This window comes from Silene latifolia, chromosome X (assembly GCF_048544455.1).
Source record: "Silene latifolia isolate original U9 population chromosome X, ASM4854445v1, whole genome shotgun sequence".
Lineage (NCBI taxonomy): Eukaryota > Viridiplantae > Streptophyta > Magnoliopsida > Caryophyllales > Caryophyllaceae > Silene > Silene latifolia.
The window spans coordinates 328,941,028-328,953,184 of NC_133537.1; the positions used below are offsets into that span (position 1 = coordinate 328,941,028).

Here is a 12,157-nt window from a genome sequence, read left to right on the forward strand (position 1 = left end):
ACTACTTACATTTCACGGGATAAACGACTGAACGTGTTACATCACGTCTATAACTGCAAAATTAAATTTTTAGATATAAAGACTATTAGTCAAACATGATTTAGAAAATAAAGCTAAGTTTGTGGAAAATGTTCGAAATTGCTTCTTGCAATCATCATTCATACATACTCCCTCTGTCCAAATCATCTGATTACCTTGCTTATTCTTTGTGAGAGTTTTTTTATTCAAAAATGTAAATAAAATGATAGGAACAAAGGAGTATTTTTTTCCAAATGCACACATGAGATAGTGAGTTAGCTCAATAATTTGATGGCAATCAAGAAAATGTACATGCACCACATAATAAAAAGGATTAAACCTACTCATTGCAATAAGGGAAACAAAATTACTGCTCCAGGAGAGATATCACTTGATATGGATTTGGTCGGTAGCCTAATAAATCAATCGGATGACCATTAGTTCAGAATTCACAACGATAAAATGATAATGCCTTCGTCTCATCCATTTGTTTACCTTTGATTAAAATACCGCTCACAAAGGTATAAAAAGGTAAACAAATGATTAAAACGGAGGAAGTCGTATCCAATAATTAATCCAAGCTTTACTAACTCAAATTAATCAACTGAGAATAAAAATGGAAAGCAAGAACACAAACTATCTTGCATTCGTACCTGGATAAGAGAGGACTATTATCTTCATATCCATCATACCAAGCACACCAAAAGCCTTCTTTTTCCTAGCTAACCATATACCAAAATCTACCATTATCACCAAATTAAAAATTAGTCACAAAAGAATAAAAATAAGCAACAGAGCAATTCAATTAAAGAATTTGGCTCAACTAAAATGCATGAACATAGTTAACCGTATAGGTACCCCAATTAAGAAAAACAAATCTAAAATATTTCAAAGTTCCAGTAAGAAAAATTTAATTTGTATTGTTGATTTTGAAAGAATATGGGGTGAAAGTTTATAAACATAACAAAGCTCCAATGGGAGAAATTAAACCAACAGAGGAATTGAAGGTAAACTCTTTGGCTATTGAAATTCAATGGAGTTTATGAGATGTAATTCCAATTTATGAAGAAGAGTGATTATTGAAGAACTTTTATTGTTAGGAAGATGAAGGGAAATTTTTTTAACATATAATCGATCGATTTAGAAGGCAATGTAAGCATTTATTTAGTGTGAGCTGATGTAATTATGTAAACACTATAAAAATATGACGTGGCATTAAATAGAGCTTATCCAAACATTACAGAAATGTGAGATGCCATTTAATAGAGCTGATGTAAGCATTTCAATAATGTGACGTGGCATTAAACGGATATTTTGGTTAGCCTTTTAATAATATTTTATAAAAGTTGCAGGAAGGGGGAATGCCATAAACCAACAAATTAAATCATATAGTCGGACGTAACCTATTTAGGAAGACCAACGGATGAGAATTATATGTAATCAATGTTTCATTTAGTAACCAAATTAAAATGGGAAATGAAAAGTTGCAATCGGTAAAAGCAATACCTCACATGTGCTGATAAACGTTAGCCGCCACAATCGCCTAAGTGAGTAAGTGATAGTTCCTTTGACAGCCGAATACAATCAGGAATGAAACGCAGCAAGTCGACCAGTGAAGTGGGTCCTTCCGGAAAACATACGAGGGAGAAATGAATGACTGAAAGGGATAATATGGTAAGGGTGAAGCATGATGTGAAGGTGCAGTGGAGTATGGTGATGGTTGGTGTGGAATGACGATCGACGCATGACGGAATGAGCGGTTGTCGGGTTGGAGGTGATATCGTTGTCGGTTTGAAAGCTCATATGAGGGACATGGTCATTGGGGATATTGTATTTGTGCCATTTGATTGATGCTGCTGACATTTCGTTTGATTGCTCGTGGTTTTTTCTTAATCCTACATGGCTTTATCTTAATCCTACGTATGACTCATTTTAGAGTTGTCTTTTAATTATATTCTATAGATTCATCACATAACTACACAATTACGAGAGTTTTAATGAGTACCTTCTTAAGAATGTCTCTTATTGGCACAACGATACTGCTGGCCTCCAGGGTGCCACAACTACCACTCTTAAGCAAAGGCATGAATGCAAAGTAATTACGAGGACTAATTATTTCAACATCATATGACGAATGCTTGAGGTTTTTTAAAAAGCTGGTTGCAGCATATCCAGTTCCGAGAACTACAACATTCTTCTTGATTTCGGGGGAAGCGTTATATGATTTTGTGTGTGAAGAATCCAACAGACCTCCGCCAATACTTCCACTATCATAAACAAACGAAATTAATAATCAGACATAGTTTTAACGAATTAAGCAGACTAAAATGCGGCCTTGAGCACACATAGAGTTATATAATTTGATAATAAAGTTATCGAATTATTGGAGGTTCTAACACTTTTTCATCACAAGGTTAACGTCATCAGATACTGTTAAAATCATCAGCTTAGATTGAGATAATGAAGTACCCAGAAAGTGGTTCACACAAGTAATTATTAAATCTATTAGTTAAAATCAAGAAGAACTCGTTTAAAATGAACTTATTGACATTTGAAACTTAATCAATTCTATAGATGCAAACGTGAACTGAGATCTAACACTATGAGGTATACCTAAGAATTCCTCGATAAATCAGATACGGAAAAGGAGATTTAACACTACGACGTATACGGTATACTTAAAAATTTCTACATAAATTAGACGCATGTCGGCGAACATTCAATACTCACGGAAAAACGCAATGTATATTTTACACTGCATTTAAATTGCCAGATTTTAACCATTTAGGAAATATTTTACAAAAAAAAAGGAAGAAGAAAAGTAAGAAAGATTACGTGACGGTAACAATAAATATCAGCTTGGAATGGCGAGGACGAGGACGGTTGCGGAAGCTTCTACATACTTTTTCGAAGAAGTTGTTATATCTCATTTTTTGAGAAATTTGGTAGAAAATTTTGGGAGAAATTTGAGCGAGAGAGAATGGGTGAAGGTGTGAAGTGAAGCTTCCACCGACTTACTGGAGAAGGGGGTTGAATGTTACGGAAAAGGAGTAGAGTATTTAGTACCTCCATTTTTATTACTCGTACTAATCTTAAACCCATTTAAATCATTATTTATATTGCATAATAATTAAATTTTATATCAAGTAATTTTGAGATTTTAGCTTTAAATAATAATTTCATTACCAATTAAGAGATTGTACATAACTCTTTTATAACGTAATATGGAGTATTTTATTCGAGGGGACTTTCCAATTTAGAAAACGATAAATTTGGTGTGCCTCCCGGTTAAAGCATAGTGGAGGTGGCGGAGGAAGATTGCGTTCCTGCTTCTGCTCCTGGTTTCCTCTACTTTGATCTTTCTTTTCTGCCTTTGGATTTGATCAGATCTTTTAGGTATCCAGCCTTCAGCAAGTAAGCTACCACTTTCCTTAGGGTGAATCAATCTTCCCTTGTATGCCTATGTCCATGTGAAATTCGCACCACTTGGAATGGTCCCTCCTTGGATTAGGATTTTCGACTTTCTTAGGCCATCTAACTATTGATCCCATGTTGTCAAGCCCCTGGATCAAGCCTGGAATATCAACACTGAAGTTATGCGCAGAAATAGGTGGGTGAATTTTAGCCTTACCTTTTTGTTCATATGCTAGGTTGACTTCTGAATGGTCCGGCCAGAAATATGGGGTAGATATGTAGCTGCTGCCTTTGCCACATCTCTTTCTATTTGGCTTTTCATACTCCTTAGAGTCGCAGGATGCTCTAACTTTGTAGCTTTTGTCCTCCTCTAGCCTGATATAAGCTAGGCCTGAACATCTTTGAAGGTATGATAGAGATACTTAGTGAGTTCAATATAAAGATCACTATTTGGTAGTAATCCCTGCCTGAATGCTTCCAACGCAGTTCCAACGTAACACCTGGGAATAGACACCTTCTATTTGTTGAACCTGGCAAGAAATACCCTGAGAGTCTCATCTAACTTCAGGGTAATCCTATAAAGATCACTGGACCGCTTCTCCAACTCCCGGCTACTTGCAAACTACTAGTTGAAATTGTTGATAAAGTTGGCAAAGGATTGGATGCTTCCAGTTGGCAGATTGATGTACCACTGTAATGCAGGACCGGTCAGGGTCGTTTCAAACCCTTTACACATGCAGACCTGTGTGGACAGCGGGCCGCCCACGGGGGCGCTTGGTGAGAAACGGGGAACAAGCGTTTGCATTTTGTATGGAGTCGCCACCAATTTTTATGGGAAATTGGAACCGTTCGAGTACCTCGTGTCATGTCAAGACACAAAGTAGTGACATGAACACTAAGCAATCGTTACCCTTAGCATTCTATGTCTAGAATGACTCTCGTGGATGCCAATGAACACGGGTGCTCACGGAGATCTGGAGTAAGGGGTGAGGGTACGTATTAGGAAGCTCTTTTGATCGAACACCTAATCCCGCCCGCCTCGATAGCGGCCTCTACTAATGATTATGGAGTTTATTCGTACTTGATATATCGTCGGCTATATGCATGCAATGCAACATCCAATAGATTAATCCTAGCATGTGAGAATTTAACTAGGTCGGTTGACACGTAATTAGCATACAATTGGGTCGAAGTTGGAATTTAATGCTCATTTACATGTGAGAAACATACAAATGATAAAAGAAATACAATAATGAAAATTACAATAACGAAAATTACAACAATTACATTGGAATAGGCGATTTATGTCGAAAATACCTTTAAAACGGATGATTTGAGAAAAAGGAATAAAAGAATAAATTAACGAACATAAATTAGCGATATTACGGATATTAGTTAATTAATACGTAGCCTAATTAATTACGTCAAGGCAGAAAAGGAGTTCAGGGGCAGAACTCATCCTGGAACAGGCGCAGCAGGACTGCGCCCTCTGGAAGAGGCGCAGCAGCGATTCTTTGCGTCTGCATTCAAAGGGTGAATTCCGGGCCGTGAAGCCGAAGCGCAAACCGTTAATGTCGATTGGTGAATTTAAAGATTGATTAGATTATTGACTCGGATGAAAGTGATTTAATGCATTAATTACATATGAATTAGTCATAAAAGCAATAAACATGGATGGGACGGAATTAACGAATTAATTTACAAGAAGGAACGATGTTAATGAATGAGTCCTCTACTGAAATCAATTAACTAGGTTAGATATGACGATATATGACGAATATACAATGAACATGTGAATAAACAGATGAAAACTATATCAAAGACGAATCCCAAAAACCCAATATGAACAAATTGAATCTCTACAACCCGGAATTGAATTTAATGACGAAAACCCGCGAATATTGGATTATAAGGGATTTAAGTCGGATTTGAATAATTAAAACATGTTAATGATGAAGGAATTATGTGATACAATATACATGTGAATATTAATGATGATGAACGAAGAATTTAAGAAAACAAGTGAAAAACAAAGACGAATTACAGAGGACGAGGAAGAAGAAAAGAAGCAGAGGCTGCGGCGGCCCTCACGAAGAGGCGGCAGCAGCGCGCTCCTTCGAATAGGCGCAGCGATTGCTTGCGTCTTTTCTCGACGTCTCGTCTCTTGAAATCCGCAAAAACGAGGTTTTAACAAAGGGTTTTAGAAATCGGCTTTAAAAGTGTGTTTTCGACATAAATCTTACAACGACGTTACGATAAATAAAATACAATAAATAAAAGAGGATTATACACCCTCGGACTTACATGTTGTGAAACGAGATGAACTAAGATATCGACTAGTGAATGCTCGACGCGAATGCAAAGAGAGTGCCCTCGTAAGAGGAAAACGATTGATTAATTAAAGTTGATTGAGTGTAGTTGGTCAAATTGGTCGGTCATGCAACGGAGAGGTGGTGCCGGAAAGATCCGAGCTTACGTGGTCGGAAGTCCAAGCACGTAGGCGCCAATTAGTAAGAACGAAGTCTAGAATGCAAAGGGAGAAGAGAAGGGCGGACACTCGCGTGAGAAATATGAGGAACGAAAGCTCCTATTTATACTAATCACGTGAAGGAATAGGGTTTCGGAGACTCTTTGGAAGTGAATCTCGGAAAGATATGAAAAAGATACGTAAATCATGCAAATAAGGGCCTGGGAAAAGGCGCAGCAGCCACTGCGTCCCTTGGAAGAGGCGCAGACCTCTTGCGTCTATTCCCGGAGGTTTCCTCTGTTGAAGAAAGATTTCAGCGTTTGAGTTATGGTAGGACGGAAATAATTCGATTATCTTGTGAATATTACGGGATATTATTTGCCAAAAGATAAAATTTGTGAAATATGGAATAGAAATATCCGGAACATTCCAGAACATTCTGACTCGGGATTTAACAGTTATCAGAAAATGGAGACGGTTTTTGACCCGGACTCGAATGTACTCTAATTCTCGCCAAAACGACCGTATCAGGACGTAGATGACAACTAAGAGGTCGACATTAATATTTGAGCAATCACTTGACGATAATCTTACGAACTGTCACAAATCGTTCCGCGAATCGAACACGCGGCCCAATCATCACCGGGTGGTTTGCGGGAGGTGCAGAAACGAGGTGTCTACAACCTGCCTGAACTCACTTAGGATAGATATAACTAACATTTTCTACTTCTAGAGGGCTACATGGTTTTGTGGATCTGTGGTCCCATCATAGATTTTCATGGACGGAATCACAATTTTTTTTTTGGAATATCCATTTTGGCTATCTCATCTACGAAAGGTGAGTTAACATAGCCATCAGGGGCAGCTTCCTCCATGGTGGCAAGCACTACAGGTATTTGTTTTCGAATTTTTCATTTAAGTTTTTAATTTTCTGAACCACTGCCATCATGATGGCTGCTGCTGACTCATCATGCTTCTTTCCATCATCCTTAGGGTCTTCATCTTCCTCCATGTTTATGGATTTATTGGTGCCACTTGGACTCCCAAAATATGAGAAGTCAATATGCTTGATGATCGATGAGAACGGAGTTCCTGGCTGGATCCTAGAGCCGCCTGCTCCTTGGGCTTTTTCTAACTTTAGTATCAAGGTTGAGTCGGATTTTTTCAGCGGTAAAATTTCAGCCTCATTCTCATCAACTTTGTCTTTGAAGCCCTCCAATTCTGCGATTTGCTGCAAGGCAGTAATCAATTGCTCTTAAATGGTGGGTTGGACCATTTCTGTTGGTTTCTGGGGGTTTTTTTTTGTGAATAAAGGAAAAAAATATTTTAATGAGCTAGATGCCCCACGGTGGGCGCCAATTGTTTTGTATGGATTTTGCCCAGGGTTAAATCAGGTCAGGGTATAGTCTAGGCAGGGTTAACTAGCTCAGATTTATCTATGTGTTTTACACTATGCTTTTCTGGCGTCCCGTTTGCAGTCTGCAGATTTGCAGGCTAAGCTCCTACGACCTTCTAGTATTGTAGATGTTGGTCCTACTTTTGACGATGCCTTGCTGGTGTTTTTTGAGACTACAGGTTCTGCTTTATTACGTGATCCTTGTGAAATCGCTGCTCCTAAACTTATGAAGAAATTGGTAGATATATATTTCGCAACGGTTGTTGCTGCTTCAGAATCCGTTTTCTCTTTGACACCGCGTCATGCGTTGTGGAAGTCTCAGCAGGGTGTCCATTCCTCTGATTGGTTCTGTGCGGTTCCTATCTCTGGGTTGAGTCAGACTATGAACGGGAGGACTTACCGTAGTGTACTTGGATATCGACTGGGTGTTCCGTTATTCACGGTATCTAGGCCTTGTCCTGCTTGCTCTCGGGTTTTTGCTGATGATATTTATGGGGACCACACTGTTTCTTGTACTGGTATTGTGGGTGTTAAGCATCGACATAACCTCATTCGTGAAACCTTATTCGACATCTGCTATAGGTCTGGTATTTCTACGTGTAAGGAGGTTGATATCGGTTTGGTTGACAGACATGGTGGATCTCTTTGTTCTGCGGATTTGCTGCTTTATTCTTGGGATAGAGGGTGCGTGATGTATATGTCGATTTGACAGGGTCTTCCCCCTTGACTCAGACTGAGATGACCGATTTTGTGCCCGGGCGGGTTGTCACTGATGCTGCTCAGCGAAAGTGTGCTAAGTATGGGGATTTATGCGCGACATGCAGCTGGTTATGGTTTGCTTCCCTTCTCTTTCTCTTCGCTTGGAGAGATGGGTTCGGATGCTGTTGCCTTGCTCAAGTGGATCCAGAAATTCTCGGTATCTCAAGATGCGGGGGCTCGGGTGGGCACTTATATTTTTACTAGACTTAGTTTTGCTGTTGCTAAGGGGGTGGGGCCCAGATTGTCTCTCGGCTCCCCACCAATTTCATGTAAACTTTTATTTTTCTATCTATGAAAGCTGCGCGCATCCTTTTAAAAAAATAATAATAATAATAATAATAATAAGACAAAGAAATTTGTACGTGAAAAACTCTTAAATGGGAAAAAACCAAGGACACCAAGTCAGGAGAGGATTTCACTATGATTTCAAGTAATTAGCACAATTTATGTAGTATTGTCTAAGTATAGCACGTAGTGTAGTAATATGAGATTGCTCGAATAGTTGTTGTCCCTTCAAATGATCTTGAGCTACTCTTATATAGCCAGGCTGGAACGACTGCATAATTCTCCATCAATGCGTAATATTCCCTCTTAATAACGCTATTAATTGCTTTAATGTTATGCTTAATTACTCACATAAATGCTCGATCTTCATTGCAGAATCTTCCTCTTATATATCGTTATTAATACCCGGATATATGTAATTACTAGATAGTATCCCCTGCTTCGCACGGCCTATTTTAAAATTTTATTATTATAATTGAAGAAAAATAACATAATTTATATATGACCTTTAATATTTTTACTTATAAATAAAAATAGATTAATTTTTCTCAAATTTATTTTTTTTAGATTTAACTTCAATGTTTTAAAATAAAATACATACAACTTTAATTAAAACTAATAAGTGATAATTAATTATGCATGATCAACGTTTTATCAATTATTTTGTGACTGATCAAATATCATATTAATTAACTTTAGAAAGCACTAATGATTCTTGCAAAGGGAGATGAGAGAGATTAGGGATGAGAGAGATTTTAGAGAGATGAAAACCTCTAAAATCTAATTAGGGATTTTAATTAATGCAATGGCAAAATTTAAGAACCCTAAGTATAATAGTCCTAAATCAAATAACATTAGTAATAATAATAGTTCATCATCTAATAATAATACGTCACATAGTAAATCAAAATCACAAAAAAATGACTCTGTTGATACATCTGTTGCTAGTACAAGTAAAGGAAAATCGAAGGTAACGCATTCTGCTCGTAAAATCAATCTTAAAATCATTCCAGTTGACTCGGAATTGGATGTGATTTTGGAGGACGAGTGGCGGAGGAGGAGGAGGAGATTCTGAGTCGACACGAGCAGGACGACTCGCGTCTAAGGTTAACGATCGAAGATGTGGAAGGTGAGATCAGTCGGTCTTGTTTGTCTTTTGTTATATTTTAGGTGCGAATCCTCCTAGCAGCGTTATTTCGGGTTTTATTAAGCGTGTGTGGCAATCTTATGGTGTTGATCGAATTTCGTTCTTACCTAATGGTATCTTCTTAGTTCGATTCAAATCTAAAGACAAGCGGATGGAGGTTGTAAACAATGGTCACACGATTTTTGATAACAAGCCTGTCATTGTGAAAGAGTGGAGTCCTGATGCTGAATTGATTAAGCATAATGTGAAATCAATTCCTATCTGGATGAAACTTCATGGTCTTGATATTAAATTTTGGGGAAATACGAGTCTCAGGAAGATAAGTGGATTAGTTGGCAAGATGATACGATGTGATGATGCTACACAGCACCGTATGTTCTTGGGGTATGCCAGGATAATGATAGAGGTCCAAATAGGGACGAGTTTCCCTCTCGAACTTGAGTTTATGGATGAATTGGGTAAAATTCAGAGGGTGACTGTTGCCTATGATTGGTTACCATTGTCCTGTGACAATTGTAAGGGAATGGGACACATAGCTGAGCATTGTAGGAAGAGTGAAGGGGCACCAAAAAAGGTCTGGAAACCTAAGAAACATCAAGGTCCACCTAAAGTGGCTGCTCCTAAACCAAAGAATGTTCCTAAACCAAAGAATGTTCCTAAACCTGTTACTCCAGTAGTTGTTCCTATCCCAGTAGTTCAGGTGGTTACTCCTGAAACTCCAGTAGTCACCCCTGCTGTTGGTGTGGGACGTTCTGGTACTGAAGTGAATGCAGGTGAGGGGGGTCCTTCTTTCCCAAGAAGATTCATCAGCAAGATGCTTAGGCATGATAATGGGGAACCTAGGGTCTTTACTCCTAGGGGACTGAGCTTTATGGATGCACTTACCCTGTCTCTGCAGAAAGCTAGAAATGAGAGTAGGAAATTGTTAACTCCTGACCTTCACACTGACTATGGATAAGGTGGGGTTCTGGAATGTGCGGGGTCTGAATAGCTATAATAAACAAAAAGAAATAAGGTGGTTCTTTCACCAGAATAATATTAGGCTATTTGGATTATTAGAAACCAAAATAAAAGGTAGTAGTTGGCTAAGTGCTAGGAATAATATGTGTGAAGATTGGTCTATCTGCACCAATAATAGTTACCACAAAGGGGGAAGAGTATGGTTATTGTGGGATCCTCAAATTTTTCAGGTGGATATTCTGGATATTAATGCCCAGTGTATTCATTCTAAGGTTTATGATAAAGTTAGGAAAGTTCAGTTTTGGCTGACCATGGTCTATGGCTTTAACAAACTTCAGGAACGTGAGTCTCTCTGGAATGTTTTGAGAAGTTATGCTGGTTTGATTAATGGGTCTTGGTTGGTGTGGTGATTTCAATAGCATCACTCACACTAATGACAGAATTGGTGGCTCAGAGGTATCTTGGGCTGAGATGGCCCCTATGAGAAAAATGCTAGATGACTGTCAGTTGCAGGATTTGAAAAGTTCAGGGTCATATTACACCTGGAATAACAAACATGAGGATGGGACCAAGGTGTATAGTCGTATTGATAGGGTTCTGATCAATGACAAGTGGTTTCAGCAATTCCCTGAAGCTGTGGCTACTTTTCTTCCTGAAGGCCTTTATGACCATTGCCCTTGTCTTATCAAATTTGTTGAGGAACCTGTTAAGAGGAGGAGTAACTTTAAATACTTTAATATGTGGGCTTTATCTGAGGACTTTGGCAGTACTGTAAGTTTTAGTTGGAGTGAGGATAAGTGGGGTTCTCCTATGTTTAGAGTTGTGAGGAAGTTAAGGAGACTGAAGGCTGCTTTCAAGAGTTTGAATAGAGGACAGTTCAATGACATTGAGAACCTCACTCATGTCACTGAACTTGCCCTTCAGCATTTCCAACAGCAGCTCTCTAAAGACCCTCTGAATGCTACTTTGTGTAGAGCTGAGAAAGACTGTGCTTCTGATCTGAGGAAACTTCTCAAAGCTAGAACTAGTTACTTAGCTCAGAAAGCTAAGGAAAGTTGGATCAAGGATGGGGATGAGAATACTTCTTTTTTCCATTCTAGCATCAAGAAAAGGAGAATGAGGAATAGGGTTTATCAGGTCCAGGACATGGAGGGTCAGTTGTGTACAAGTCCTGAGGATATACAGGCTGCTTTTGAGAAGTATTATAAGCATCTCTTAGGTACTTCCCTGCCTGTTACACCCATTCATAAGAAGGTAGTGCAGAATGGTAAGATTTTGACTGATGCTCACAGAGAGAGCCTCACTAGTCCTCTCTCAGATGAGGAAATAAAGAATGCAATGTTTTCCATTCCTGGAGACAAAGCTCCTGGACCTGACGGGTTTAGTAGCCAGTTCTTCAAGGATGCTTGGCATATTGTGGGGAAGGATGTTTGTTCTGCTATAAGGAATGCTTTCCAGGCTGGGAAGGTATTAAAAGAAGTTAATAACACCATCCTCACTCTTATACCGAAAACCGATTTTGCGATAGTGTGTCGCAATTCGGGCCCATTACTGTTGCAATACACTGTATAAATGTTTGACTAAAATCATATGCAACAGATTGAGCCCAATTTTGCCTGAGATAATTCACCCTTCCCAGGGAGCTTTTGTTAAGAATAGAGACATAGTGGGTAATATTCTTATATGTCAAGACCTTATTAAGTTGTACAAG

The 12,157-nt window shown here is 38.6% G+C and overlaps 1 pseudogene; it reads right to left on the reverse strand.

Annotated features, from left to right (window-relative positions):
• LOC141620808 (external alternative NAD(P)H-ubiquinone oxidoreductase B2, mitochondrial-like) overlaps positions 1–6,911 on the reverse strand; it is a 36,869-nt pseudogene extending 29,958 nt beyond the window's left edge.
• Positions 6,912–12,157: the final 5,246 nt, after the last annotated feature.